At 53.1% G+C, this 27699-nt stretch overlaps 1 protein-coding gene across 1 annotated transcript in view; it reads left to right on the top strand.

The window, feature by feature from the left end:
* HIP1 (huntingtin interacting protein 1) overlaps window positions 1–27699 on the top strand; it is a 139577-nt gene that overhangs the window by 236 nt on the left and 111642 nt on the right. The gene's annotated exons all lie outside the window — the stretch shown is intronic.

The raw sequence follows: 27699 nt of genomic DNA, 5'->3' as shown, positions 1-27699 counted from the left end.
GGCACGCCGAGAGACGCAGTGTCCGGGAGGTGCTTTGAGGAGAGTAAGCGGTCTTGGAGGCTCAGGAAGAGGACGGGACCAGGCGGCCGTGAGCGGAGGCATGTGGCGCGCGGGTCCTGGAGAACCCCCGGGGGGGGGGGCATCCCAGGTGGTCTGGAGGGGAAAGGCAGGAGGGGCAGGGGCGGGCTCGGAGGAGGGGGCTGGAGAGGGAGGGGACCGGACAGGGGTCACACAGGGCAGGCGGGAAGGACAGGAGCCCCCAGAGAGGGGCTACGGAATGGAAGGGCAGGGGAGGCGCGTGGGGGGACACTTGGGACCCAGGCAAGTGTGGGAGCGGAGAGCGGGACGCTGGGCTTGGCAGTGAAGCCCCCAGCTTCTGGCTTGCACTTACCTCACCCTCCCCTTCATCCCTCACCCGTGCATCCCATTCCTCCGGGGGCTTCTGGCTTGGCTCTCAGTGGCCGGCCGGAGGGGTCTGCTTGGTGAGCAGGAATGTGGGAAATGCGAGTGTGGCCCGGCCTGGACCGTGACCAGGGGGCAGGAACCGAGTGCTGGGCCTGACAAACTCCGCCGGTCAGGGCTGCCCAGAGCTCTGACTTGGGGTTTTGCCTTTTCTTCCCCGCAAGATGTGCCTGCGGCTGATAGGCAGGCTGCCCTGTTCCTTCTGCCTGGACAGGGCTTGGAGCCAGAATCCCTCCGTGCCATCAACAAAAAGCCACAATGCATTTTCACCTCCGGGTTTAACGCCGGGCATATGGATCGAGCTCACTGCAGTGGTGGTGTTTATGGTGCGCATGCTTGGCGTGTGTGTGAGACCTGTTTCCCAGGGCACAGCCCTCGCTCGCTCTTCATCCCGAGCGCCAAAGTTGTCGGGGCAGATCTGCTCCCTGCTCTCCTGGCTCTGGGAGAGGAGGCTTTGAAGAGCCGGTCCGGGCTGTCACTGCCAGAGGCTGTCTCTCCTGCTGTGCGTTCTGCACCCACGTGGAAAAGATAGAGAAGATAGGGCGGGCCTGAGTGCCCCGTAGCTGGGATCTTGAATAAGTTCGGCATCCCATTCACTCACACTGGAGTGTTCTAGAATCTCTGCCGTTTCTTCTCTGTGCCCCAGGAAAGAAGAGACAAGTAGTCGAGGGCCTCCCAGCCTCCAACCCAACTTCAAGCTTGCTCCTCTCCCTGTAACCCCAACCCCAACTCTAACCCCAACCCCAACCCCAACCCCAACCCCAACCCCAACAGTCAGGACCATTGGAAACAGGCAGCTTTCTATATTACAGTCTTGGGTGTTCTGTCTTGCTTATCCAAGGCTTCTTGCAAAGCAGCATGCCTATTTCATCTTTTTAATGAAAGGGGAAAATAGTAGGTGCTACTTTATGAAACCCCATGTCTTCTACAGCATCAGAAACATAAGAAGCTGGAGCGGCAGAGGAGTAGATGTTAAGACATTGAGCCGCCGCGGTGATGGAAGTTAGGTCTGGAAGTTGCCTGCCGTGACTGGCACGTCCCTGTGCTATCCAGGCTTGGTCGGCGTTCTTTGGTATTTTATATTCTATGGAACACTTGTCGTTGGCCAGGTTTGGCCATGTGTATCCGGGTTGGAGGGTGCTGGGTAGAGCTGAGATGGAAAAGAGAAGTTTTTGGCTGTTGAAATCTTTTTTTTTTTTTAGGATGTATTTATTTATTTGAAAGGCAGAGTTACAGGGAGAGAAAGAGGGAGAGAGAGAGAAAGAGGAGAGAGGTCTTCCATCCACTGGTTCACTACCCAAATGGCTGCAACAGCCAGAGCTGGGCCAATCTGAAGCCAGGAGCCAGGAGCTTCTTCCAGGTCTCCCACATGGGTACAGGGGACCAAGGATTTGGACCGTCTTCCTTTGCTTTCCCAATTGCATTAGCAGGGAGCTGGATCTGAAGTGGAGCAGCCAGGACCCAAACCGGTGCCCATATGGTGTGCCGGCGCTGTTGGCAGCGGCTTGACCTGCTACAGCACAGCACCAGCCCCTTGTTAAACTCATGAAGGGAGCAGAAGAACGAGAAAAGAAGAGAACAGGACTAAAACCTAACGTTAGTCAATCTGCAAACACTTATTTGGCTTAATGACTACCTATCAAATGTATCATGAGATATCAAAATGAGTTAGAGAAAAAAACGTTTAATGAGTTAGGAGACCATGAGAATCAGCTAAGGTAGAATAATAATTGTACGTAAGTATAGTGTTTGACACCGTTCTAACCCCTTCAGTGTATTACCTTCTTGAATCTTGGCCAGAACCTATGAGGTGGGGAGCAGCCATACTGTACAGTGTGGGAACTGAGGCATGGAGAGGTCAAGGAACTTGGCAGAGGTCACACCGCTGGATGTGGTCCCTGCCTGGCTCTGCCTTCGAGTCTGGAGCTAGAAGACGTTTTGAGTTTTACAGCCGGGCGTGTGCGTGGGTCGTGCGGCCGCCAGCACGTTGTCTAAGCCTCTGTTTCCTTATTGTAAAAGAGAGATCACGCGCCCCTCACAGGTTTATTGCCGGGATTAAGTGAAATCCCACGTGCGTGAAGGCATTTGTGAGCCCGGAGCGCTGTCTTAGTGAGGATGATTATAGTCTGGGCGGGGAGAAGAAGGCAGGAGTGTGGTGAGCTCCTCCCCAGAGGGGCAGACGTGTTCCTGGGTTATGGGATAATTACTAAGGGCAGAAGGATGCAGAGCAGGCTACTGAGGTCGGAGCCCTCGCCTGGGACGGAGCCACGCCTAGGAGCATGAGTTAGCACTTGCGGGGCGGGGGGGGGGGGGGGCATTCCTAAGATGGGGAATGGCTGAGAAGCTTCCAGAGTGGATGCCCTAGACTGCACTCGTCGGCTGAGGTGGAGAGAGGCGCCGCCTGGGCCACTGCCACCTCTGACGCTGCTTGGTAAACCACCTAGTGGCCGTCAACTCACCCTGTGCAGATCCAGCCATTCGCTGGTCAGGAGAAAGGGGCGTCCTTTGGGAAAACGTGCGGACTTTGTCCTTGTCCTTGGTCCCTGGACGATACAGTATGACAACCTTTTCCTTAGCATTTCTATCCTCTTGGGTATTGAAAGTCATCTGGGCCGGCACTGCGGCTCACTAGGCTAATCTTCCGCCTGCAGCGCTGGCACCCCGGGTTCTAGTCCTGGTCAGGGTGTCAGTTCTGTCCCGGTTACTCCTCTTCCAGTCCAGCTCTCTGCTGTGGCCCGGGAGTGCAGTGGAAGATGGCCCAAGTTCTTGGGCCCTGCACCCGCATGGGAGACCAGGAGGAAGCACCTGGCTCCTGGCTTCGGATTGGCGCAGTGCAAGGGCCGCAACACACTGGCTGTAACAGCTACTTGGGGAGTGAACTAACGGAAAAAGGAAGACCTTTCTCTCTGTCTCTCTCTCACTCTCACTGTCTAACTCTGCCTGTCAAAAAAAAAAAGAAAAAAAAAAAGAAAGAAAGAAAGAAAAGAAAAGAAAAGAAAAGAAAAGAAAAGTCATCTGGAGATGATTTCAAGTATACTGGAGGGCATAGGTAGGTTCCATGCAGATAAATGGGACTTGAGCATTCCTGCATTTTGGTACCTACAGGGCAGCCTGGAACCAACGCTCCCACAGACTCGGGGTGGGGGGCAACTGTACTGTCTTCCTAGCTTCTGTGTGGCCCGCGGTCAACAACTGTGTCTTGTGCTTACCTACAGGTCCCCTGCACTGCCCGAGGCTCCTGGTCAGCCGTCTGTAGTCTGTAGTCAAGGGTAGTAAATTGCTGGTTGCACCAGCGGCTGCAGAGCCCTGTGCCTGGGTGGACAGGTCAGCTGCGGGCCACAGGAGACATGTGTAATTACCTGCTGTTCTGTTGTGTTGCCCTGAGTTCTTTCCTGGTCTCATCAAGCTGGGAGCCCTGGACCTGGCCTGTCCAAGAAAGGGCTCTAATTGCTTTTTATTTAATTTGTTCAAGATTTATTTATTTTATTGTTTGGAAGGCAGAGTGACAGAGAGACAGAGAGAAAGAGAGATCTTCCATCCACCAGTTCATTCCCCAAATGACTGCAATACAGTGGCTGGGGCTGGTCCAGGCCAAAGCCAGGAGCCTGGAACTCCATCCAGGTCTCCGATGTGGGTGGCAGGGACTTATTATTCGGGCCATCCTCCGCTGCTTTCTCAGGTGCATTAGCAGGGAGCTGGGTCAGAAGTGGAACAGCCGGGACTTGAACTGAAGCTCATGTGGGATGCCAGTGCTGCAGGCAGAGGCTTCCATGATGCCAACCCCGAAGGGCTCTGGTTGCTTCCCCAGCCTTCTTGTGCCCAAGCATCTGCACCCTCCGCTCAGCCTTGCTTCCTGGTCTCTTCCCAGAAATCTGCTCTCTTCTACTCTCCTCTCCCCCTGTGGGGGCCACTGACCCTGCCAAATGGGGGACCACTGAGCTGCCTGCAGCCCCCTGGTGTGTCCCACCCAGTGCAACACAAGCCACCTGCAGGTCTTCTTGCCCTTGGAAAAGCTGCTGAGTTGTCTGGAGCACTTGATGGTGTGGGATCTGCACGATGCCTAGGTCTTGTCGTCTTGCCCAGGGTCAGCCTGTTGGGGAGCAGAAGGGTCACGATTCTAAGCCAGGACTCCAGGTTCCAAGCCTTGGGCCCCTTGCACCACACTGTCCTCACATCAGCCCAGAGGGCGACTCTGGGATGAAGCAGGGGGCCTGCCAGTCACAGACGAGCCAGATGCCCCATCTGTGTTTACTTAGCCCGCAAATGGGTTCTTCTGTCTTTGGTTTTTTTACTCTCTCAGCATCCATTTATGAGCACAGAGCGTGGAGGGGACACAGAGATGAGTAAGATAAAGAGACCAGCCCCGGGGGAGCTCATGAGTCAGCAAAGGGGTGGACGGGCCATGCGGGCTCCTCTGCAAGCCGTGCTGCGCCGTGCGGTCTGAGCACGGGGCAGCACCTGCATCTCCAAGGCAGGACCTCAGGCCCCGCCCCCACCGCACTGCCTCTGAGCCTTCGTTTCAGCCAGAGCCCCTGTAGAACTGTGATCACTTCGGAGGGAACAGCCCAGCTCTGCGGTAGGTGGGTGCTGGAAGCAGAGGAGGGGGTGGGGCTGGGGAAACACAGATGCAAGAGCCGTCTCCGTGGGCAGAGTGAGCCAGGGAGTAAAGAACCTTTAGGCGTCGTGTGTTGGGCAGAGCAGGAGACAGATTCTAGAGAAGAGAGACAGAAACAAACACTTCTTGTGGGCCTGTTGGGTGCAGGGAACATGCTGGGCGATGTACAGCCATGATCTCAGGCTCAGAGAAGCTGAGGGACAGTCCGAGGTCACACAGAGGAAGTCAGCTGGGAAGCCAGAGCCTCACCATTGGATAGCCGCATCCATGTTGAACTTGGGGGTGTTCCTGCCATCTCAACCTGAGACTGACTGCTGGAAGGTTCTGTGATCCTCAGCCCTGGCTGTGTGTTCGAATCATCTAGCAGCTCTTTATTTAAAAAACAAAAAACAAAACACCCTGCAGGGCCTGTCTCAGCTGGCCTGGGGTGATCACTGACAGTTGATGAGCTCAGGCTCGTGTGCGGCCAGGACAGTGACCACTGATGCACCGCCATGGCCTTGCCACCCTATGGACTCTGGGATGGCGCTGTCTGTTCAGGTTGTGCCCCCAAAACCAAGATGGCTCCCGACCTGCTTCCCGCAGCGGGGAGGAATCCACCTGCCGAGTTTGGTTTTTGGCAGCCCAAACGCTCAGAACAAGGCAGTGTAGCACGTTGAGCCTCATCCTTGGCTCACACCTTCCTTCCCCTACTGCTCGTGGACCAGAAGTGTCGAGAACACAGGCCGCCTGAGGTCTGAGCAGCTGCCCTCTTGCAGGGAGAGCCGTGAGTGGGCTGATGTCCCCATGGACAATCCGAGCTGGCTTTTTGGGTGAAAGATGCTGTGCTTCTCCTCTCCATGGCGATAAGAGGCAACGTTTACTGCCCACTTCCTGGGTGAATGTGGTTAAGGCCTCACGCAAGCCAACCTTTCTGGTCCTTGCAACAATTTGATGAATTATCCCAGTTAAGTACATCCCCTATGCACAATGCTGGGGACCGGAAGGGATCTGGGATTCCGAGTTTGCTGGGTTTCAGAATATTTGCACGCACGTAACGAGATTGCGTGGGGATGGAACGGAAGGCCATCTCTCTCTCACTGCACCATTTCTGCACGTAGCCAGGAGCTCATTTTAGGTAGTGTTTTTGGTGCACCTGTGTTTTGACCGTGGCCTGTCACAGGAGGTTAGGTGTGGAATTCTCCACTGTGGGTGTTAAGAGAGTGTCAGATTGGGGAGCACTTTTTGGAATTGGGGACGCTCAGCCTGTGATCCCTGTGCTGCAGATGAGGGAGTTGAGGCTTCTGGGGTTCGGAAGTAGCTCAAGGTTCTGAAGTAAGTCAGCGACAGAGCTGGGGCCCAAGAGCTGGCCCCAGAGCCTGGCTTTATGCTGGTGCTCTCCCCGTGTCCATCTGTCCCTGCCCGGCACCCACCAACCCCGTTCTTTCTTCACTGTGCTCCCCCTGCGTCTTGCGCCTCACTTTATTAGACAGCCCTTACAGCCTGGCCACATCCAGATCATGTGTTTGAGTAACCCTGAGCCCTGGGCTACTGCGTGTCTCCTCTCATTCCCCCAAACCCAAGCTTGGTTTCCCTTCCAGCTGCTATGTTCTCTGGAGTAGGCCATGGGTCTCAGCGCCCAGGCTGGGCCCTGGCAGTAGGCAGACACAGGTGCCCAGTTGCCAAATGCATGAGCATGAAAAGCTGGAGGACTGGGCGCTGTGGGCAGGGCCCTGCTTGCAGCGAACTTCTCCTGTGCACAGTTTGGAGATTCTCTTTCTCCTTTGATTTATCCAGTGATTAACTCTTGCCATGTGCCCACTCGATGGGCCAGGCCTGGGCACCCAGAGTACAAGGGAGGCTCCTGCCCAGCCCCCTGACAGCCAGGCTGGGAGGAACCCACTCCGCACAGAGTTTACAACGTCTACACACAGCATCAGGGCTCAAGGTCAACTGTTTGTGTTTCCGTAATGTTGTGGACACTTTATAAAACACTTCTAAAATGTGGTCTTGGCCTTGCCCAGGGTGGCTCTTCGACCCAGGTGAGAGCTGTCTGAGCTAGAAGATATTGGAGGGAGGGAGAGAGATGGGCCTCGTGTCCTGGGCACCTGGACATGGCTGGCTGGTGGTGGCCTGCATGCAGGTGTTGGGGTGAGGGCCATTAGGTTAAGTGCGAGAACCAGTCGAGCATCTGATACCCAGAATGCTCTGAAGTCAAAACTTTCTGAGCACTGATTGACTCTGCAAGCAAGTGGAAAATTTCACACCCCGAAAAGTGTTTAAAAAAAAAAAAACTGCTGAAAATCACCTTCAGGTTGTGCATGTAAGGTGTATAAGACGTGTGCATGAATTTCCTGTTTAGACTTAGATCTCGTCCCCAAGAGACCTCCTAATGTGTGTGCAAAGATTCCAAAATCCAAAACCTGAAACCCTTAGGGTCCCCAGCATCTCAGGGACTCAAGGTCCTTAACCTGTAAGGAGAGCAGTGGAGAGGGGGAGGGAGAGGGGGAGGGGATGGGGGAGGGAAAGGGGGAGATGAAGGGAGGAGGGAAGAGGGAGGGAGATCTTCTATCTGCTGATTCATTCCCCAGATGACTGCAATGGCCAGTGCCAGGCTAAAGCCAGGAGCTTTTTCCAGGTCTCCCACATGGGTGTAGGGGCCCTAACACTCAGGCCATCTTCTGCTGCTTTCCCAGACACGTTAGCAGAGAGCTGAATTGGAAGTGGAGCAGCTAGGACTCAAACCGGTGCCCATATGGGATGCTGGCATCACGGGCAGCAGCTTTACCTGCTGGGCCACAATGCCAGCCCCCTGGATTTCTTGTTACAGAATGAGGAGGCTGGAAAAGATTACAGAAGGTCCTTCCAGGTCTCAAATATTTATTTTATATATTTAAATTTGAGAAACACTGAGAAAGCTCCCATTTGCTGGTTCACTCCTTTCATGCCACTGAAGGCTGGGACTGAGATGGGCTGAAGCCAGGAGCTGGGAGCTCAATCCAGGTCTCCCACATGGGTGACAGGAACCTACTTACTTGAATCATCACCTGTTGCCCCATGGTCTGCATTAGCAGGAAGCTGGAGTCAGGAGCCAGAGCCTGGCTTTGAACCCAGGCAGTCCACTATGGGAAGTTAGTATCTTAAGATAGAGTGCAGTGAGGGGAGAGAGAGAGAGAAAATTTTCCATCTGCTGGTTCACTCCCCAAACGACCCCAGTGGCTGAAGCTGGGCCAGGCCAAAGCCAGGAGCCAGAAACTCTGGGTCTCCCACATGGGTGGCAGGGGCTAATATACTTCAGCTATCATCTGCTGCTTTCCAGTTGCATTGGCAGGGAGCTGGGTCGAAAGTGGAGCAGCTGGGACTCAAACTGGCACTCCAGCATGGGATGCTAGCATGGCAGGCGGTGGCTCAGCCGCTGAGCCTGAACTTAACCTCTAAGCTAAACACTCAGCCCCCATATGTGCTGTCTTTCATGCTATATAGAGGGGTGCATAGTTCCACTGAGCTCTGAACTGTTTACAGGACTTTCAACTGCTTCCTGCATGTGGATGGGCCCCCAGGGACATGGGGCTCCCCAAAGGGTGGTGCTGTCCCTTAGGCAGGGCAGGGGCGTGTCCACGGGGCCCAGTAGAGCAGACCCCCACCCTACTTGAGCACGGATAATGTTTCTTGCAGCCGTCCACCAGGCACTGGTAAGGACCATTGGATGCACCCCATCCACTGGGCCTCTGATGCCACTGCCAGAGGGCAGTGTGGAGGTGACCTGGGTGTGGCCGGAGCTCAGCCCAGTGCGGTGGTGCTGTGGGCCAGTGGCCAGTTCTGCTGCTGCTGCGTGGAGCAGGGCTAATGGCCTGGAGAGGTGCCCACCCAGGGAAGGGAGCTTGGCAGCCCCACCTCCCGGCAGGGTGGAGGCCGCTTCCTGTTTTCCTGCCTGGGCAGGCAGGGAGGAGCCCCGTTCCCAGCTCCTGGGCAGTCCAATCTGACGCTGGTAAGAGGAGACTGGGATTTAACAGTGTCCTTTGGCTCAGATGGCAGAAGAGAGATCGGCATATTTTCTTGAATCAGAAAGCTGTTGCCGCCTGCTAATAACGCGACGAGACAGCTCAGGAAGCTGCCCGGACGGCCAGGAAGCCAGTGTGGCCTAGTGCCTCGGATTTCACGGCAGCTACCGCTGTTTATAGTAGAAGCCTGCTTGCACAGAACCACTTCAAAGCCACAGAACAACCAGGGGTGATTTTCAGTGGGTGATGGTGGTCGGTTTTCAGATATGGCCACTGGGACTCAGAGGGTAAGTGACTGGCCTGGGAGAGGCAGAGTGGAGCTTTGAACCCGGCACGTTGGATCCCAAGGGTTGTATTTTTCTTTCTGCAGATCCTTTTAGAGCCGAGGTCTGGCCTATGCCTGGTAACTTAGAAAAGATACATAGATTTTTTTTCTAAGTCTTTTCCAATGGACTTATTTAGATATTTGCAAGTTCCTCACAGAAGAAAAATTTTGCAATACATACTATCAAAGAATCTATACCCAAAATATGGAATCAGTCAATAAAGAAAAAAAGGATGGGCTGGCATTGTGCTAGGGATTAAGCTGCCGTGTGTGACACTACCGTCCTATATGAGCACTGGTTCGAGTCCCAGCTGCTTCACTTCAGATCCTGCTCCCTGCTGATATGTCTGGCAAGACAGTAAAGCATGACCCAAGGGCTTGGGCCCCTGCGCCCACACGAGAGACCTGGAAGAAACTCCTGGCTTCTGGCTTCTGGCTTCTGGCTTCCGGCTTCTGGCTTCTGATCGACCCAGCTCTGGCTGTTGAGGCCATTTGGGGAGTGAATGAGTGGATGGAAGATCTCTCTGTCTGTAACTTCTGCCTCTCAAATAAATAAATAAATCTTTTAGAAAAAGAGATAATAAAACAATTAGCAGGAGGTATTTATAAAAAAAGACAAGCAGACAGCCAGTCCATATAGGAACAAGCGTGCAGCTTTGTGGAGGACGAAGACAATGCAGATCATCATTACGGTGAGATTCTATTCCGCGCCCATCAGGATGGCTGAAGCCACAGTGAGCAGCATAGTGACAGTGGCAAGCACTTGACAAGGACTTGGAGCTGTAAAAAGGCTCACGCAGTGTCCATGGGACTATAAGCTGGCGCAACTGTTGCAACACCGTCTAACATTATCCTAAAACAGAAGCTGTGTCTATTCAACAGAGCAACAGCTCCACTACTGGCTACAGGCTCAACAGAGATGCACACTCAGGCCCCAAAAGATAGGACAGTTAGCCGCATATTTTACCTTAGTCCCAACTGGAAGCAGCTCCAAAGGGCATTGACAGTATGTGGATATCAAATAGTGATACCGCCTTGCATTGGAAAGCTATATACCCATGACAATGAATGATTTCTAGTGATACTTAACAACGTGGATGAATCTTAGAGACATGTTGTTGAGTGAACAAAAAGACACCTTCTCTATGCTCCCATTTATATGAGTATTAAGTTAAAAAAAAATAGGCAAAATGAGGGGATGGTACTGTGCCGTAGTGGGCTAAGCCTCTGCCTGTGGCGTGAGCATCCCATATTGGCACTGGTTCTAGTCCCGGCTGTTCCACTTCTGATCCAGCTCTCTGCTATGGCCTGAGAAAGCAGTAGAAGATGGCCCAGGTGTTTGGGCCCCTGCACCTGTGTGGGGAGACCCGGAAGAAGCTCCTGGCTCCTGGCTTCAGGCCGTTGCAGCCATTTGGGGAGTGAACCAGCAGATGGAAGATCTCTCTCTCTCTTTCTCTGCCTCCCTTTCCGTGTCTATAACTCTACCTCTCAAGTAAATAAATAAATCTTTAAAAAAATGAAACCAGTGTTTAGAGGTGCTTCTCTAGATGGTAAAACCACATAGAAAAGAAAGGAAGTGATTCCAGAGGGGTCCAGTGAAAGGCCCTTGGGGTGTAGAGGAGGAGCAGGGGTGGGGGTGGGCAGGGGGACCTCTGACGTCCTGGGTAGCAGTGTGTGGTGATCCACTAGGTTGCACATTTTCATTTTGTTCAGTTTTCTGAATTTGTTCAAAATACAAAAGGCCGAGACAGCAAAGCAGAACAAAACACTGTCCTCCCTGGTGCCCGAGTCAGGGTCCAAGCACTTGCCCTCTCCCCGTCCATGCTTCCCTTGAGGTCTCCGTCAGTCAAGTCTGGCCACGCCCAGAGGGCATCGCTGATGCCATCCCGGAACTGGGGAGCAATTCCCTAATGGGTGGAGCACAAGCCAGTGGCCTCCTCCCAGGGCTGCTGGAGCAGGTAGCCCAGAAGTTGAGCCCTGTTGCTGGCCTGCTGTTAGCATGCTGCCCGTGGTTCCCATTTGTTGTCTGCGTTCCTCCGTGGTGCATGGGCCCCATGTTTGTTCCCCACCTGTGATTGTGATTATTTCCCTAGCACCTAGCAGTGGGCTTTGTGCCAACTCAGCCCAGGCAAAAAGGTCTCCAAGGGGTGGGAGAGAGCATGTCTTCAGGCCCAAAGGAGGTGTGGGAGCGTGTAGCCTCAGACTCGGCTCGTGGCCCCAAGTTCCAGATCCAGCCACGAGTGATGGAGCCACGTGAGCCAGTGTGAGAGCCTGGGAGCCCAGGCTGTGTGTTTCTGAGCAAAGTGGAGGCCGTGTCCTTCTCCCTGTGGCTCACAGAGGGCTGTAGCTGCTGGTGTGGCCCCTGGGGCCAACCCGGGGTGTATCTTGACTGATGCTGTGTCCTTGCCTCTCGTCTAACATGGCCCGTCAGGACAGGACACAGGCAGGAGCTGTACAGTTCCTTCTCTGGGTCGGGTCCAGGGCAGCTCCCCTTGGAATCACAGGTCAGCCCCGGGAGCTCTGCCTGCCTGGGCTTGGTACACGGCAAGCATTCTGATAACCGTATGGCGAGCGCCTGGTTCATCTTTGCCACTCTGTTTTCCCAGCCCCGGGCACCGCTTGCTAAGGGTTTGTGGGGTGAAGGATGAATTACATTGAGTAGAGAACTGAATGAACAGCCACCAGTTTTGGTCTCAGCTCCACATCGTGAATCTAGAGTGAGCTCCCCCTGAGTCTGGAAGTGACTCGGCGCCCGGGAAGGCCCTGTCCTGAGAGCCCAGTGCTCTGACACGACCACAGGTAGTTCCTGGGGTGTTTCTTGTTGAGCGTGGACCCCTGACTCATGGAGACTTTGGGTTTCCCTTGAGATCCTTGTTCCAGAATGAGCCCTCCCTGAACAGCATAGGCTGATCCCTGTGAACAGGAGCCCAGCACCCCTAACCCTGAACCTGTCTGTCTCCTGCTGCACACTTGCTCCACCTCCTCCACTGTTCGCAAGTTCGGGGAACCTCGGTTTATAAGCCAGGCCTGCTCGTTCGAGCCCAAGTTCTCGCCGTCACCTCTGACACCCTCTTGCCCTGGGCCCCCACTGCCAGTCCCCAAGCCCTGTTCCTGTCTCCTCCATGCTCCCCACCCCTCTGTCTCTGCCTGAGCTTGGAGCCCCCATCTCTGGCCTGAGCTGCTTATTGCACAGCCTGGCTGGCCTTCCCGCCCTTCAGTCCCTGAACAGGGGATTCCCCCTCTCCCTGGCTGTTAGAGTTCTCCTTTAAAAGGCCAACTGCCTGCATCCCTCCACATTTTAAAGTCCCCATCTGCGTGATTCTAACCTGAAATCCAAGCTCTTCGCATGGCCCAGAGCCCAACCTTGCTAGACTTAACATCCTGGCAAGCCTCTTCCTGTGGCCCAGCCCCACCAAAGCTCTTAGCACCTGTGCACCTCAGCCCCTCTGCCTCCCTCCTCTGTGTGTTTGTGTGTGTGTGTGTTTAAGATTTATTTATGTATTTATTTGAAAGGCAGAGTGATAGCTGGAGCCGGGAGCCAGAGCTCAAACCAGGTCTCCCATGTCCGTGGCAGGGACCCAGCTACTTAAGCTGCCACTGCTGCCCACCAGGGTGTGCATTAGCAGGAAGCTGGAGTCAGGAGCCAGGAAATGGGTGGCTTAACCACTAGGCTAACCATCTACTCCTCCTAAATGTTTGCTGAATAAGCTAATAATGCCTGTTGAGCTGATTCCGTTTGATTATTGCCATAACACAGAAGGCAACAGACCCAGTTACCACCCCAAGGCGGGCGCCTAGCAAATTTGGAGCAAATTTGATCTGTTTCACATTGGACCAGGAAAGAAGGGTCAGCAGCACCGGTTGGGTAAAGGTGACTGCATCTAAACAGCAGAGAATTCAGCGGGAGGGAGGCTCTCGGGTGTGATCACCGTACACCCAGAGCCAGTGGACTGGGCACCAGCCTTACGGATTCCTGCTTTACTGTGGCTCAGAGGCGGGAAAAATGGGGTAGGCAGGAGAGTGCTCCCCACCCCCCCAGGAGCTGCACCTCAACGCTGGAACCTGTGACTTTGCGCTGGAACCTGTGACTATGCAACTTTGCATGTTCCCTGGCGGAAGTGCCTTTGTTAGATGTGGATAAGGACCTGCAGGGAGGGAGGGAAGTGTCTCGGATAACCAGACGGGCCACATCTCATGGCTGGGGGCTTGAAAGCAGAGGCCCTGCTCAGCTAGGAATCTCTGTGCTCACAGCTGGAGAAGGCCCCCGTGGGTGGCAGGAGTCCATAGACTCTGCTGCCTTTCCAGGTGTGTGAGCGGGAGGCTGGATTGGAAGTGGAGTAGCCAGGGCTTCAACTGGCGCTCCATTGCCCTTGCTGGCTCTGGGATGCAGGAGCCCAGGCCCAGATGACCAGAGGGAGGCCTTTAGCGGTTAAAGGTGGTCCCTGGCTGACAGGCAGTGAGGGCACGGGGAGCTCGGGTCTGGAGCAGCAAGGCAGGATTCTGCCCACAACTTGGATGGCCTTGGAAGTGGTCTCTTGTCAGCCTCCAGGAAGGAAGGCAGCCTGGGCGACTGCGCAAGTTCAGCCTGGTGAGACCCATGTTGGCCTTGGAACCCGCAGAGCGGTGCAATAATAAGTGGGAGTTGTTTTAAGCTGCTGAGTTTATGATCATGGGTTACAAGAGTGCTGGAAAACTAATACAAGATAACAGGTGACTGGGGCTGCATAGCAGACCACCCTTCCAGACCCAGGGGGGTCCTTGTTCTTTTCATTTGTGCCTCTGGCGGCCGGAGATCAAACGTTGAATTTCCACTCCTGGCACTCACTCACAAAACTTTTATCCTGGAAAAATAATTCAGCAGCCTGTTCAAAACATTTTTTCCTGCCGGGCTGTGGAGTTCTTTGGTGCTACTCCAAGTTTGGGGAGCACAGATATAATTTACTTAACCTAAAAGAAAAAAAAAGTGTTTTTGATCAAATGCTGGGCTATCTGTTAAAAGGCAGGTGGGAAATCCTGGTGGAACTATCTGATCATGGTGGCGTCTCTCCTGGAGAGAGATGACCCACAGATGGGAAGCAGGGGACAGCGATGTGGCACAGAGGGTTAAGCCATCACCTGCGATGCTGGTGTCCCATATTGGAACACTGGTTCAAGTCCCGGCTGCTCTGCTTCTGATCCAGCTCCCTGCTAATGCGCCTGGGACAGCAGTGGACGACGGCCCAAGTACTAGGCCCCCTGCACCGACGTGTGAGACCGGAAGAAAGTCCTGGCTCCTGGCTTCAGTCTGGCCCAGCCCTGGCCATTGTGGCCATCTGGGGGAATGAATCAGCCGATGGAAGATTCTCTCTGCCTGTCTGTCTGTCTCTCTGTAGTTCTGCCTTTCAAAAAGATAAATCTTTGAAAAACAAGTTAAGAAAAGAATTTTTTAAATGCACTTGAAACCCGTAGCCGAGCATAAACGCTTTGGCTCCCCAGAGCCGCCGCCTCTTCCTGTCGTCTTACCCAGCTTCAGCACTACCTGGTCTCCCCAGAGGCTGGGGTGTTCTGAGCTGTGGTCTGGTTCGGTCCAGTTTCCTGGGGAACACTGAGGATTAGGAAAGGAAAATACCTCGTGCAGTGTCCATACCACCCGTGTCCAAAGCGAAGGGCACCTAGCCCTAAGCCTGGGCCCAGGCTGTGTCTCAAAACTGCAGATGCGGGGGAGGGGAACCTCCCCGCCGCCCCCCCCCCCCCCAGCAGGGGCCATTAGGATATTTATAAGATCATTCGGGGTCATAGAAAACTGTCAGTTGAACACTCAGCCTGGGTAGACATAGTGAATTTTGAGCCCCACCCGCAGTTAGACGGGCCAAGTGCTCTCGCAGGCCTTGTACAGCTCAGAGGCTAGATGTTCCCTGGCCCTACTGCTGAGGTTCTGAGCATGGGCTTTGGGGCCAGACAGTTCACCTGCGATGGGTACCAGGCAACCTCTGTTAGAGGTTGATGGTTTGTTGAGGTTAAGTGGGCCGCCATGGAGAGAGCGTGGACGTGAATGAACGGACCTGTCTCTCAGGGTTGCTGGAAGGATTAAATATGTGATGCATGACAAGTGCTCAAGACAGCGCTTTTGTGGGACTCAGAAACACCAGCTCTTTCTTTTAATGGTTTATTTATTTATTTGAAAGGCAGACTTACGGAGAGAGAGATCTTCCTTCTGCTGGTTCACTCTCTAAGTGGCTGCAGTGGCTAGGGCTGGGCCAGGCCAAAGCCAGGAGCCCAGAACTCCATCTGGGTCTCCCACGTGGGTGGCAGGGGCCCAAGCACTCAGGCCATCTTCCACTGCTTTCTCAGGCACATTAGCAGGGAGCTGGATTGGAAGTGGAGCAGCTAGGATTTGAACCAGTGCCCATATGGGATGCCTGCATCGTAGACAGTGGCTTGTCCTGCTATGCCATAACGCTGGCCCCCAGCTAAGTCTTTTAACTGCTGAAATGCATGGGTGAGCCTGCCTGTGCCCGTGGTGAAAGATAAAGATGTAGCATTCATGTACACGTATGTTTGTTCCCCTACTCCCAGAACAAGCACTCTACAGTGTGTGTCAACATGAGGTTACCACCACCCTGAGCATGCTAAGGGCAGCCAAGTTCCTGGTATACGTTGGTTACTTTGTCCTTTGCTGCACAAACTTGTTGTCTCTGGATTAACCCATTGTCTCGGAGGATGTGCCTGAGTTTCTGTGTTTAGCACTGATTGACAGCTCTCTTTATAGTGTATGCATTGCTACCTTCTGAATACAGCCCATTAGGTATTCATTGCCTCCTCCCATCATCCTGGGGTCAAGTGAGAAGGTCGACGGACCGGGTCTTTTAAGAAGATATAAACTAGTGATGAGTGCACCTGTCTGGATCTTTCTTCCCAAATCTCCAAACTGGAAAGTAATTATGAGGCAAATTCAAGGATTTTGCCTTCAATTTTGCCTGCTGCAGCAGGCACAGTGGGAGAGAGCATGCACCTGAGCCAAAAGGCAGCACAGGCTACACGTGTGTACGGGGCCACTAAGAGTTTGGGTCCACCTGTAGGTGATGCATGTGTGACGGATTATGAAGGACAGTCTGTGATGTCAGGGGTCTGGCTAGAGATGGGAGCCGGGCTGAATGCACCGGGCTGTGCCTGAGGCAGGAGGAAGGCCCAGGAGGACAGAAACTCTCCTGGGGATGGCGGTGTGGGTGTGGCCATCTCCTTCCCGACCTGCCGCGGGGGCAGCTGGGAGCCTGGCAGTGTTGAAAAGTCTTGTTTTATTTTCATTTCTCCTGGGTGCCAGCTGAGTATATTTAGAAAGTTTTGTCATGGGAAATGACGACTGAGGGCTAACAGGGAGCCTTCAACGCCTGCGGCTGATCCCAAGCCCCAAGGTTCGGGGCAGGCATGCCTCCTGCCCGGCCACGAGACCCTCAAACAGTTCCCCATCTGCCAATCACAGGAACAGTACAGGCCCACGGTCTTTCGTCCATGATTCTGAAACCCCCAGAGCTCTGAACACCGCAAGTTCTCAAGGCCCATGTCAGACCCCCACACGGCTGGGTGAGTTCCAGTCACCTGGCACGTGTGTCTTAACACACACACGCTCACACAGCAGGCTGCCGAGGTGTGACTGGGCTTGCTTACGGCTGGTGTTAGGCCCCCACATTCTAAATTCCAAGTGCTCCTGGCCCCGAGTTTGGAATGAGGGCTAGTGTCCCCGTAGGATCTACCCCACGGTAGCATTGCAAGCATTTGAATGAGATAACCTTAGCCAGAGAAGATGAACCCCTGTGCCAGGCAAACAGCAGGCATCTGCTGGTATCTTGACAATGCTTTGGTTGTAGAATCACACTTGTGGGCCGAGGAGGGATTAGAGAGATTAGCCATCTAAATCCAGCTTTCTATACAGTCAAGATCCTGGTGAATTACTTTAAACTGGAAAGAATTAACATGGTAGCTTGGTGTGTCGTAGAGAGAGCCAAAGACGAAACCTGATTCGGATTCTTTCTCTGCTGGTTACCACTGCTGTGACCTTGGACAAATGCCTGTACCCGCCTTGCCTCGGTTTTCCTGTCTGTATAATGGATATAGCACTATCCGTACCACCCGGTTGCCCCAAGGACCCAAGAAACCCAGGAAGGCGGGGTGTTGATGTGAGTTCCTCCGGTGTGAGGTCCTGAACCAGGCTCAGCACCTCTGTGGTTTCCAGCCCGCAGAGCATAACCCCACTGTTAGTGTGAGGAAGCACCAGGCTCACCCACCTGAGGGTAAAACACCAGGCTAATTCAGAAAGCTTGTGGGAAGTGGGAGGAAAAGATCAATTAATTTTGGTACAAAAAGATTTGAAATGCATGTATAGAGGAGGTCTTCAAAATGTTTATGGTTACAAAAAACAGTTCTTGAATTTTCAGTTCTTTTGCATTGAAATAAACATCTTTAAATTTTTTATTATATTTTTCATTCATTTGAAAGGCAAGGGGAGAGAGAGAGAGAATCTTTCATCTGCTGGTTCACAATCCAGATGCCTGTAACAGTCCAGGGCTGGGCCAGGCCAAGGCTAGGAGCCTGGAACTCCATCCAGGTCTCCCAGCCTCTTGCAGGGACTCAGATACTGGAGCCATCACCTGCTGCCTAGGGTGCACATTAGCAGGAAGCTGGATTGGAGGCAGGGGAGCCAGGAGCTAAACTTGGCACTGTAATACGGGATGCAGGCATCCCGAGCAGCATTGTAACCACTGTGCCAAGCACTAGGCCCTACACTGATCGTTTTATTAACTTCCCTTTCCCGTGAACTTCTTGAGTTCTCCGGTACCTGGCCAGTACTGTCTAATAGCGTCAGGGTTGTGAAACACTGGGAAAGGTGGAGGAAGTGTCACAGATGGGAAGAGACTAAGGAGACGGGTTAGTCCTGGACAGGATCTAGGTGGGATCCTGCACTGGCTGTTGGAGCAGAGAGAGACAGACAGACGCGGAGAAGCTGGCAAAGCCCGAATCAATTCCCGAGCATGGAGGTGCTTATCAGGAAATTGGGTCTGTGCTCTGGCATTTGGGCACCTGGGGCATGGACCTGGGCAGGTTATTTTTTTTTTCTTTGTTAATCCTCAGTTTCCTGTAGGAAACTGGCTGCCATCAGGGCCACAGCTCAGAAGGCACCAGGAAGCTGGCAGGGAGGCGGGGGCCATGGCTGAAGCTGGGGAGGACAGCAGGGAGGGGTGGGGACTGTGGTGAGCCCGAGTTGCGGAGGAAGTGGGCAGCACTGCGCCGAGGTGAGGTGAATGCCTTAGTTTTGATGACTTTCTGGGCTTATGTAAGATGGGAGTTAACAGAAGAAGCCGGGCGAAGGGTGCAGGGGAACCCGGGACTATTTTTGTCAGTCTTCCCAAGGTCTAAAATTATCTCCAACTAAAATGTTAAAAAAAGAAAAAAAAAAGGCAACATGGCGCTTGGCAGACCCTCAGTGAGCGCTGTGTGAGTGCCCGCTGGCCCCCACAGGCCCTGTCATCCCTGGACACGCCAGGTCCTCTGCAGAGGGCCAGGACAGGGCAGATTCCCAGGAGGGGAGGTAGGAGTGGTCTGGGCCATGTCGGGGTGGAGAAGGTGCGCTGCCCACTCGACAGGGGAGCTGCTCCTGGCACCCCACTCTTGCAGGTGGAAGTAGACGTGGAGCAAACCCGCTAAGCAGAAGCCGTTGTTGGCCTCGCCCTGCTGTGGCTGGCCTGGCGCGGCGCGGGGCCGTGGCGAGACTGGGCAGCCGGTTACACCCGGTCTTGTTCCCTGCTAGCTCATGGAGACCGGGGATGTTCCTCCCCTGTGATGAGGCTGCTACGTTGTCACTGCACGCACCCAGAGGGTTGGATGGCAGGGCCCAGGGCAGGCACCAGGGTGGTGGGGGTTTCCTGGGCCTCAGAAGCCTTGCCACTGCCTGCCACCCTCCAGATTCGCTGTGGCATCACTTTCTGCCCCCCCAAGGGCTCTTTCTGGGGATGCCTTCTAGTCTCGCTTGTCTGATGACCGGGAGCTCCTCTAGGTCCAGGGCATATAGGGGCCACTGAGGCAGTGTGGTGAATGAGTGAATGAATGAATGACCGGGTCCAGGGTGCCCCCACGCGTGTCTGTTGGCCCGGTCCCCACGTCAGGCTGCTGTCCAGGATGACTGGGAATGTTCAGCACATCCCTCTGGGATCCCTCCCCGCAGTCCCGGGGGCCAGTTGCCTCTGCAGCTCCTCCTCCACTGTCTGAACCCCCTGGGCCTCCCCGTGTGTGTCAGAGGCTCGGAATTCTCCTGGCCTCTCCCCGTGTTGCTGGGAACTTCTTGCCGCAGGAAGTCGGGCTCATCGTGAGGGCCAAATAGTGGCTAAATATAACCTCCTGGCACAGATTGCTGAAGAGTTATGGCAGTGATGTGATGTCTGAGTGGACGAGGAGGGGGAGAGAAATACTGTTTTCATTTTGGTAAAGAAGGGAGTAGGTACGGCAGCTCGCCCATGTGCGGTGTCCACGTCTGGGGTTTACCAGGTGTCCTTCCAGGACCTGTCCCTGACAGCAGGGAGTCTGGGGCTTAGACTCCTGCTGCCAGGCGGTCATTTCTTGGTCTTTCCTCTAGGCTGCATTTAAAAACACCCCCTGTCCTAGAGAACAACCCGGGGCCTCCCTGGCAAGCCCGGGAGAGCTGTGCTCAGGGGAGAGTTCCTGCAGGCAGGTCTGCCCCCCAGCCCCAGGGCCTGCAGGGAGCCCCCTGGGGAGGAGCCCAACCTAGAGAGGCTGCCTCTCCCCCTGGCTCACAGCATCACTGCCTCCCAGGTAATGGCTGATAAGCAGCAGGTGACAAGACCGGGCCCTGGGATGGTCACTGTAGAGACCCCAGCCACACGTGCAGAGGCCAAGAAGTAGCTCATCCTTAGCAAGAGATCTGGACTGAAGTCACTGTGCCGACCCTGATGGCTTCTAGGGCCTTCCAGGGGGCAGATGGCTTCCCTCATGCTCTCTTGGCCCCATCTGGGCTCGTTGGGTTGCCTGCATAGCATCAGGAGAATATGAAATTGTTTAAATTTATTTGAAAGTCCGAGTTACAGAATGAGGGGAAGGGAGAGTGAGACAGAGAGAGAGAGAGAAATCTTCCATCTATTGGTTTACTCCCCAGATAGCTGCAATGGCTGTGTCTGGGCCAGGCCAGAGCCAGGAGCTTCTTCCAGGCCTCCCAGGTGGGTGCAGGTCCCCAAGCACCTGGACCATCTTCCGCTGCCTTCCCAGGTGCATTAGCAGGGAGCTGGATCAGAAGTGGAGCAACTGGGACACGAACCGGCGCCCATAGGGGAGGCTGGCATCTCAGGCTGAGGCTTTATCCACTACACCATGACACCAGCCAGTGAGAGTATGAAATTTTGGGGATGTTTTTGCATCACAAATGTCCCTTCTAGTCTATAAATTGGACAGTTGTAGGACCTCTGTTAAACTGTCTTCGAGGAAGAGCTTATCAATTTTGGGGAGAGAAACCAAGTAGTTCCTTCTGTAAGAAGCACCCCGGTGAACTCTCACGGTTCACTATCGTTGCCCCACCCTGCTATAACCAGGTGCTTGTATGGTGATCCCTGTGTAAACCATGAGAGTTAGTATCCCATTGGCATTAAAGAGCCTTGACAGGGTAACTGTACTTTGCTAAGAGTTCCTCCAGCGACATTCCAACTTAAAATCTGGGGAGCATGTGTCCACAGAATGGAGGGCACGAGAACTCAAAATCTGAGATCTGGCTAACTCGTCGGTCCTTCGTGAGGGCTGAGTGCTCAGCTGATGCAGAGTGTGCTGTGTTCACCTCATGACATGGCCTGAAAACAGTTCTGAGGGGATTTCAGGACCCTCCTTGGCAGGGTTATACCCAGGTAGTGTGCAGTTCTGATAGGGAGACCGAAGACCATGCAGGAGACACAGAGACACCAACAGTGGGGAAGAGGAACCATGAAAGACGAGCGGCTTAAAATGTCTGGTTGTGATGCTGTTGTTGTAGATTTTTTTTAACAGATTATTTATTTATTTGAAAAGCAGTGTGGCAGAAAGAGAGAGAAGTGTGGGGGGAGAGAGAGAGAGAGAGAGAGATCTTAAATCCTCTGGTTCACTCCCAGTTGCCCACAACTGCTAGAGCTGGGCCAGGCTGAAGCCAGGAGCCAGGAACCCTGTCTGGGACCCAAGTCCTGGGGCCATAATCTGCTACTCCCAGGGTGCACATTAACAGGAAGCTGGATCACAAGTGGAAGCAGGACTCATTCCCAGGCACCCTGCCATGGTATGCAGGCGTCCCAAGAGGAGCCTTAACCTGCTGTGCCACAACTCCCACCCCTGTTGTAGCTTATTTTTTAATAGTGTTGCTTATGTATCTCTGGAATTTTTTTTAAAAGATTTATTTATTTATTTAAAAAGCAGAATAAAAGAGAGAGAGAGAGAGAGATCTTCCATCTGCTGGTTCATTCTCCATATGGCCACAACAGCCAGGGCTGGGCCAGGCTGAAGCCGGGAGCAGGAACTCCTTCCAGGTCTCCAATGTAGATGCAGGGGCCCAAGCTCTTGGGCCTTTTCCCACTGCTGTTCCAGGGACATTAACAGGAAGCTCATGGAATGCAGAGTGGCCAGGACTTGAGCAGGCACTCTGATACGGGCTGAAGGGTGTCAAGTGGCTGCTTAACCAACTGCACCACAAAGCTGGCTCCCGTGTCTCAGGAACATTTAATTTACATCAGCCAAAACCTCCCACTAAGTTCTGGTGTTCCTGAAGTTAAACCACACCTGACTTTACCTCTTAAAAAGCTATTTGAAGCTAACACCACTTCTCATTTTTCCAAAAAACTAAAGACCAGGAACACTTCCTACCTCATTCAGTGAGGCCAGCGTTACCCTGATACCAGAGCCAGACAAAGAACCTACAAAACGAGAAAACCATGCACCAGTATTCTTTATGAACACTGATGCAAAAATCCTCAACAGAAAACTAGCAAATCTAATTCAGCAACATATTAGAATTATGCACCATGACCAAGTGGGACTTAGTACCGGGAAGCAAGGATGACTTAACATACAAAAATTGATCAATGTAATAGGCTACATTACCAATACGAAGGGAAAAACATGTGATTGTCTCAATTGTTACAGAAAAAGCATTTGAGAAAATCCAATACCCTTTCATGATAGAAAAAAAACACTCAATATACTAGGAATAAAAGGAAGACTTCTCACCATAATAAAAGATGTGAAAAACCCACCGAAGAAATCAGTGGTGAAAAATGGAAAGCTTTTCTTCTAAAAACAAGAACAAAATAAAGATGCCCACTTCCATGGCTCCTGGTCAACATTTCTGGGACTCCTAGCGAGCTCTAGCGAGGGGAGAAAAAGAATAAATGAGGCCGGCGCCGCGGCTCACTAGGCTAATCCTCCGCCTTGTGGCACCAGCACACCGGGTTCTAGTCCCGGTCGGGGCGCCGGATTCTGTCCCAGTTGTCCCTCTACCAGGCCAGCTCTCTGCTCTGGCCCGGGAGTGCAGTGGAGGATGGCCCAAGTCCTTGGGCCCTGCACCCCATGGGAGACCAGGAGAAGTACCTGGCTCCTGCCATCGGATCAGCACGGTGTGCCGGCCTCAGCACGCCAGCCACGGCGGCCATTGGAGGATGAACCAACGGCAAAAGGAAGATCTTTCTCTCTGTCTCTCTCTCTCACTATCCACTCTGCCTGTCAAAAAAAAAAAAAAAAAGAATAAATGAACAGATGGTATCCAGATTGGGAAGGAAGAAACTAAGTTATCTCTCTTAATTGGTGATGCGCTCTTATCCTGCTGATATGCTCCTAAAGACTACACAAGAAAGCTGTGACCAGGAGTAAACAAATTCAACACTGTAGCATGATACAGAGGCAACACACAGAAACCAGTTGCTTCCATGTAATCCAAAAAGGAAATTAAGAAAGCCAATTCCATGTCAAATAGCACCAAAGAGAATGAAATACTTAGGAATTTACTTAACCAAGGGGCTGAAAGGCGTGTATGATGAAAACTGTAAGAAGCTTCTGAAAGAAATTAAAGGAAATCAAAGTTAGCGGAGATACATTCCATGTTCGCGTGTTGGAAGATTTAGTGCTGTAGATGTTGTTACTAACCAGAGTGGATGTATCGATTTAATGCCGTCCCTATTGCAATCCCCATGCAGAAAAGCTCATCTTAAAATTCATACAGAATTGCCGTGGATCCAGAGTTGGCAAGACCAACCCGATAAAGAGTAAGAAAGATGGAGGGCTCACATCTTCTGATTTCAAAAATTACTCCACAGCAAAGGTCACCTAAACAGCATCACCCTGGCAAAGACGGAGACCTGTGTCAGAATTGGAGTGAGTTGGAATAGAGTCCAGACATAAGCCCTCACAGACACGATCGAGTAATTTTTGATAAGGTGCCAAGACCATTCAGGGCGGGGGAAGACAATGTTTTCAACAGCAGGTGTTGGGGAAACTGGAGATCCCGCATGCAGAAGGAACAAGTTGGGCCGCTCTGGAACACCAAATGTAAAAAATCAGCTCAGAACCAAACCATGAGCTACACGTGAAACCTGGAGTTAGAAAAGCCTTCGAAGGAAACAGGGGAAAGCTTCGTGACACTGGACGTTGGTGGGGACAGCAGCAAAGATAGACGATTTGGACTTCCTGCAAATCAGCACACTCTGTGCGTCCAAAGACACCAGTCAGAGTGAAAAAGGCAATCCACAGAAGAGGGGAAAGTGTTTGCAAATTATTTATCAGGTAAAAAAAAATCAGTATCCAGAATACAGAGAGAAGTCCTAAAACCCAACAGCAACCAAGCCAGCAACTGTGTTCACAAATGGATAGAGGACCTCGACTGATATCCCCTTGAGGAAGACGGACACAAATGGCTGAGTTACTAATCGCTAGGGAAACGAAGACCAAAGATACAAAGAAATAGCACCTGACACCTGTTAGGAAAGCTGCTGTCATAAAGCAGGGGGAGGGGCGTCGGGTGCAGCTCTGAGACTGCTTGGGACACTTGCACCCCACGCTGCACTTCCTGGGTTCGAGTCCCAGGATCACATGCCAGCTTCCTGCTAGTGTGCGCCCTGGTGACAGCGGTGACGGCAGGAGCTGGCTCCCTGACATCCACATAGGAGACCTGGATGGAGTTCTGGGCTCCTGGTTTGCTGCTGTTGCTGGACTCTGGGGAGTGAGCCAGATCTCTGTCTCCATGTGTCTCTGCCTTTCAGACAGATAAAAATAAAGCCAATCACTCTTTATTTATTTATTTTTTCCTGTAGCGTCTTGCTTTTGCTTTGTGGTTTCTGCTCCTCCCTTCACCTGCAGTAGAGGCCATAAAACATGATTTACGGCTCCTGGAGTCCAAGTTCACTCTGGAATCTGCCGTGTGCATAGGTAGCATTTGGCTTTTCCTGCCATTCCATCCCACTGTGTGGTCTTGTAGTACAGAAGGGTCCCTTGGGACAGTGCTGTGGATTTTTTTTTCTCTGCCACATGCCCTTGGGCTCACTGGTTGCAGGTCAGTTTGTGTTGGTTTTCCAGGACAGGGCATCCTGGCCATGTGAAGAAGCCTAGCCGAGGTCCTGGCTTACCTGTGGACTCTCCCCCAAAGGCCTGGGGCTGGTGGCTTTGGCAGGAGCTCAGTTCTAGATCCCTGTGTATGGGCCCTGAGCAGCTTCAACTCTGGCCCCTTTTAACGCCTCTCTGTTTGGTTTAACCTGTAGAATGTGGCTTCCACTCTCATTAAACTGCAATGGCTTTATGGCCCCTGGAGGTGCTTCCAAGCTCATCTACATGTTAATGAAATTTTAAGTGTTTTCTTTCTCTACAAAGCAGCTGGAAAGAACTCTTAGAAACGTAGGTCAGAGTGCGGTGGGGTAATGGGTTTGGCCGCCCCTTGGGATGCCCACATCCCATACTGGAATGCCTGGGATCTCTACTTCCGTCCAGCGTCCTGCTAACGCACATCGTGGGAGGCAGCAAACAGTGGCCTTGGGCCCCTGCCACCCACGTGGGAGACCTGGATGGAGCTCCTGGCTCCTGGCTCTGGCCTGATACAGTGCTGGCTCCCAAACACGCCTCTCCCCTCTGTCTCCCCCAGTCCCCTGTCTTATCTTCACACCCCTTGTCACTGGTTGGGAGTGTTGTGTCCTTTGGCTATTTTTGGGTTTCATCATCTGTCTCCCTGCTACTGCCAATGCCAGATGGAGGGTTCCAGGGGCACCCAGAGAGTCCATCTTATTTACTGGGGTGACCTCGCCTCCTCCACAGGGCACTGGGGCTGAGATGAACCCCGTGGGCCTCTGCTGTGCAGGTCCTTCAACACCCAGACACCTCTATTCAGAATTCCATCTTGGATCTCCCAGAACACCGGACCTGGTAGCAGAGATCCCAGTGTCAGTTCTTGCCATAGGCGAATTCCTTGTGTGACCTTGGACAAGTTTTTTAACTGCCCCGATCTCCGTTTTGCCATCTCTAAAATGAGAACTGGGCAGGTGTTTGGCAGAGTGGCTAAGATGCCACTTGGGGTGCCTACATCCCGTATTTGAATGTCAGGGTTCCAGTCCGCTTCCACTTCTTCTTCTTTTTTCCCAAAGATTTATTTATTTAGTTATTTGAAAGGCAGCATTACAGAGAGGCAGAGAGAGAGAGAGAGAGAGAGCTCTTCCATCCGCTGGTTCACTCCCCAAATGGCCACAATGGCCAGAGCAGCACCGACTGAAGCCAGAAACCAGGAGCTTCCTCCAGGTCTCCCACATGGATGCAGGGGCCCAAGGCGTTGGGCCATCTTCCACTGTTTTCCCAGGCCATAGCAGAGAGCTGGATCAGAAGTGGAACAGCTGGGACTCAAACCGGCACTCATATGGGATGCTGGCACTTCAGTCAGCGGTTTTACACGATACGCCACAGCACTGGTTCCCACCTCCACTTCTGATTCTAGCTTCCTACTAATGCCCTAGGAGGCAGCAGGTACTTGAGTCCCTGCCACCCATGTGGGAGCTCTAGATTGAGTTACTGGCTTTGGCTTTATCCTGGCCCAGCTCCAACTGTTGCAGGCATTTGGGGGTTGAACCAGCAGTTGAGAGATCTCTGTGTGTCTCTCTGCTTTTCAAATAATTTTTTTTAATTTGTTTGTTTGAAAAGCAAAGTGACAGGGAGAAAAGAGATCTTCCATCTACTGGTTTACTCCTCAAAGGGCTGCAACAGCCAGGGCTGGGTCAGGCTGAAGCCAGGAGCCAGGAGCCAGGAGCCAGGATCTCCATCCTGCTCTCCAATGTAGGTGAGCCATCTTCTGCTACCTTGCCAGGTGCATTAGCAGGGAGCTGGATTGGAAGCAGAACAGCTGGGAGTTGAACTGGCCCTCTGATACAGGATGCAGGTGATATAAAGCAGTGGCTTAGCCCACTGTGCCACAGTGCCAGACCCCAAATAAAATATTTTTTAAATTTAAGAATTACTTTTAACGTCCTTGTTTAGGGATGAAAGCATGTGTGTCCTTGGTCACAGGGCCTTCCTCTCCTCCCCCACCCGATCACTGGTTTCACTGGAGTCCCAGGAGATCGTCCTCATGTTTTTACCTCTGCTGTGGTGTGATGGCTGAGTTCCCAGCCAATCCATCTTGGAGGGCCTGCAGCAAGTATCAGGTGGAAAACTTAGACCCTGCCCTCATGGAGAGCAGGGGGCCTGGTGTTGGCTTTGGTTTGAACTACTCAGGTGTGCTGGGCTCTGGACAGGTGGGTTAGATTGGAATGTCAGCCTGCCCTCAGCCACGGTGATCACTAAGCAGGTGAACTTTCCCAAGCGCCTGCAGCACCAGGTGTCAGGAATCAGGGAGCAATCAGACTTCTGGGCCGAAGGGTCGCCGCGGTGCACTGTGCTGCCCACCGTAAGCAGAGGTTGCCGGAAAGGATAGAGAGAGCCCTGGCAGGCAGGATGACTGTCTGGCCTTGCTGACTTAGGAAGGCCCTCAGCCAGCCCACTGCAGGGGCAGGGGGACCTGGAGGAGGCCTGGGAACAGGCGGCGCAGTGGCAGGGAGGGGAGAGCGAGAGTGCACAGCAGAGCAGAGGCCGCTCGCTGGCGTCCCCGGGGCTGGATTCCTGGGCAGGCTTGTTTTGTTTGGCCCAGGCTGTGTTTTTTAGCAGTTGGAACTCAATGTCTTTATATGGAGAACTCCCTCTGCCCTTCACCACAGCGCTCGCCATCCTCATCGTCACTCCCTCCCTCCCAGCCTGGGCCCCCTGCGCCCATCCACCGGAAGCCAGCAGAATGAACAGGGGTGAGTCTTAGAATCAATAGGCAG

Source organism: Oryctolagus cuniculus, chromosome 19 (genome assembly GCF_964237555.1).
Source record: "Oryctolagus cuniculus chromosome 19, mOryCun1.1, whole genome shotgun sequence".
In the NCBI taxonomy this organism is placed as follows: domain Eukaryota; kingdom Metazoa; phylum Chordata; class Mammalia; order Lagomorpha; family Leporidae; genus Oryctolagus; species Oryctolagus cuniculus.
Note: the sequence above shows the minus strand (reverse complement) of the source record. Positions and strands in the feature narration are given on the sequence as shown.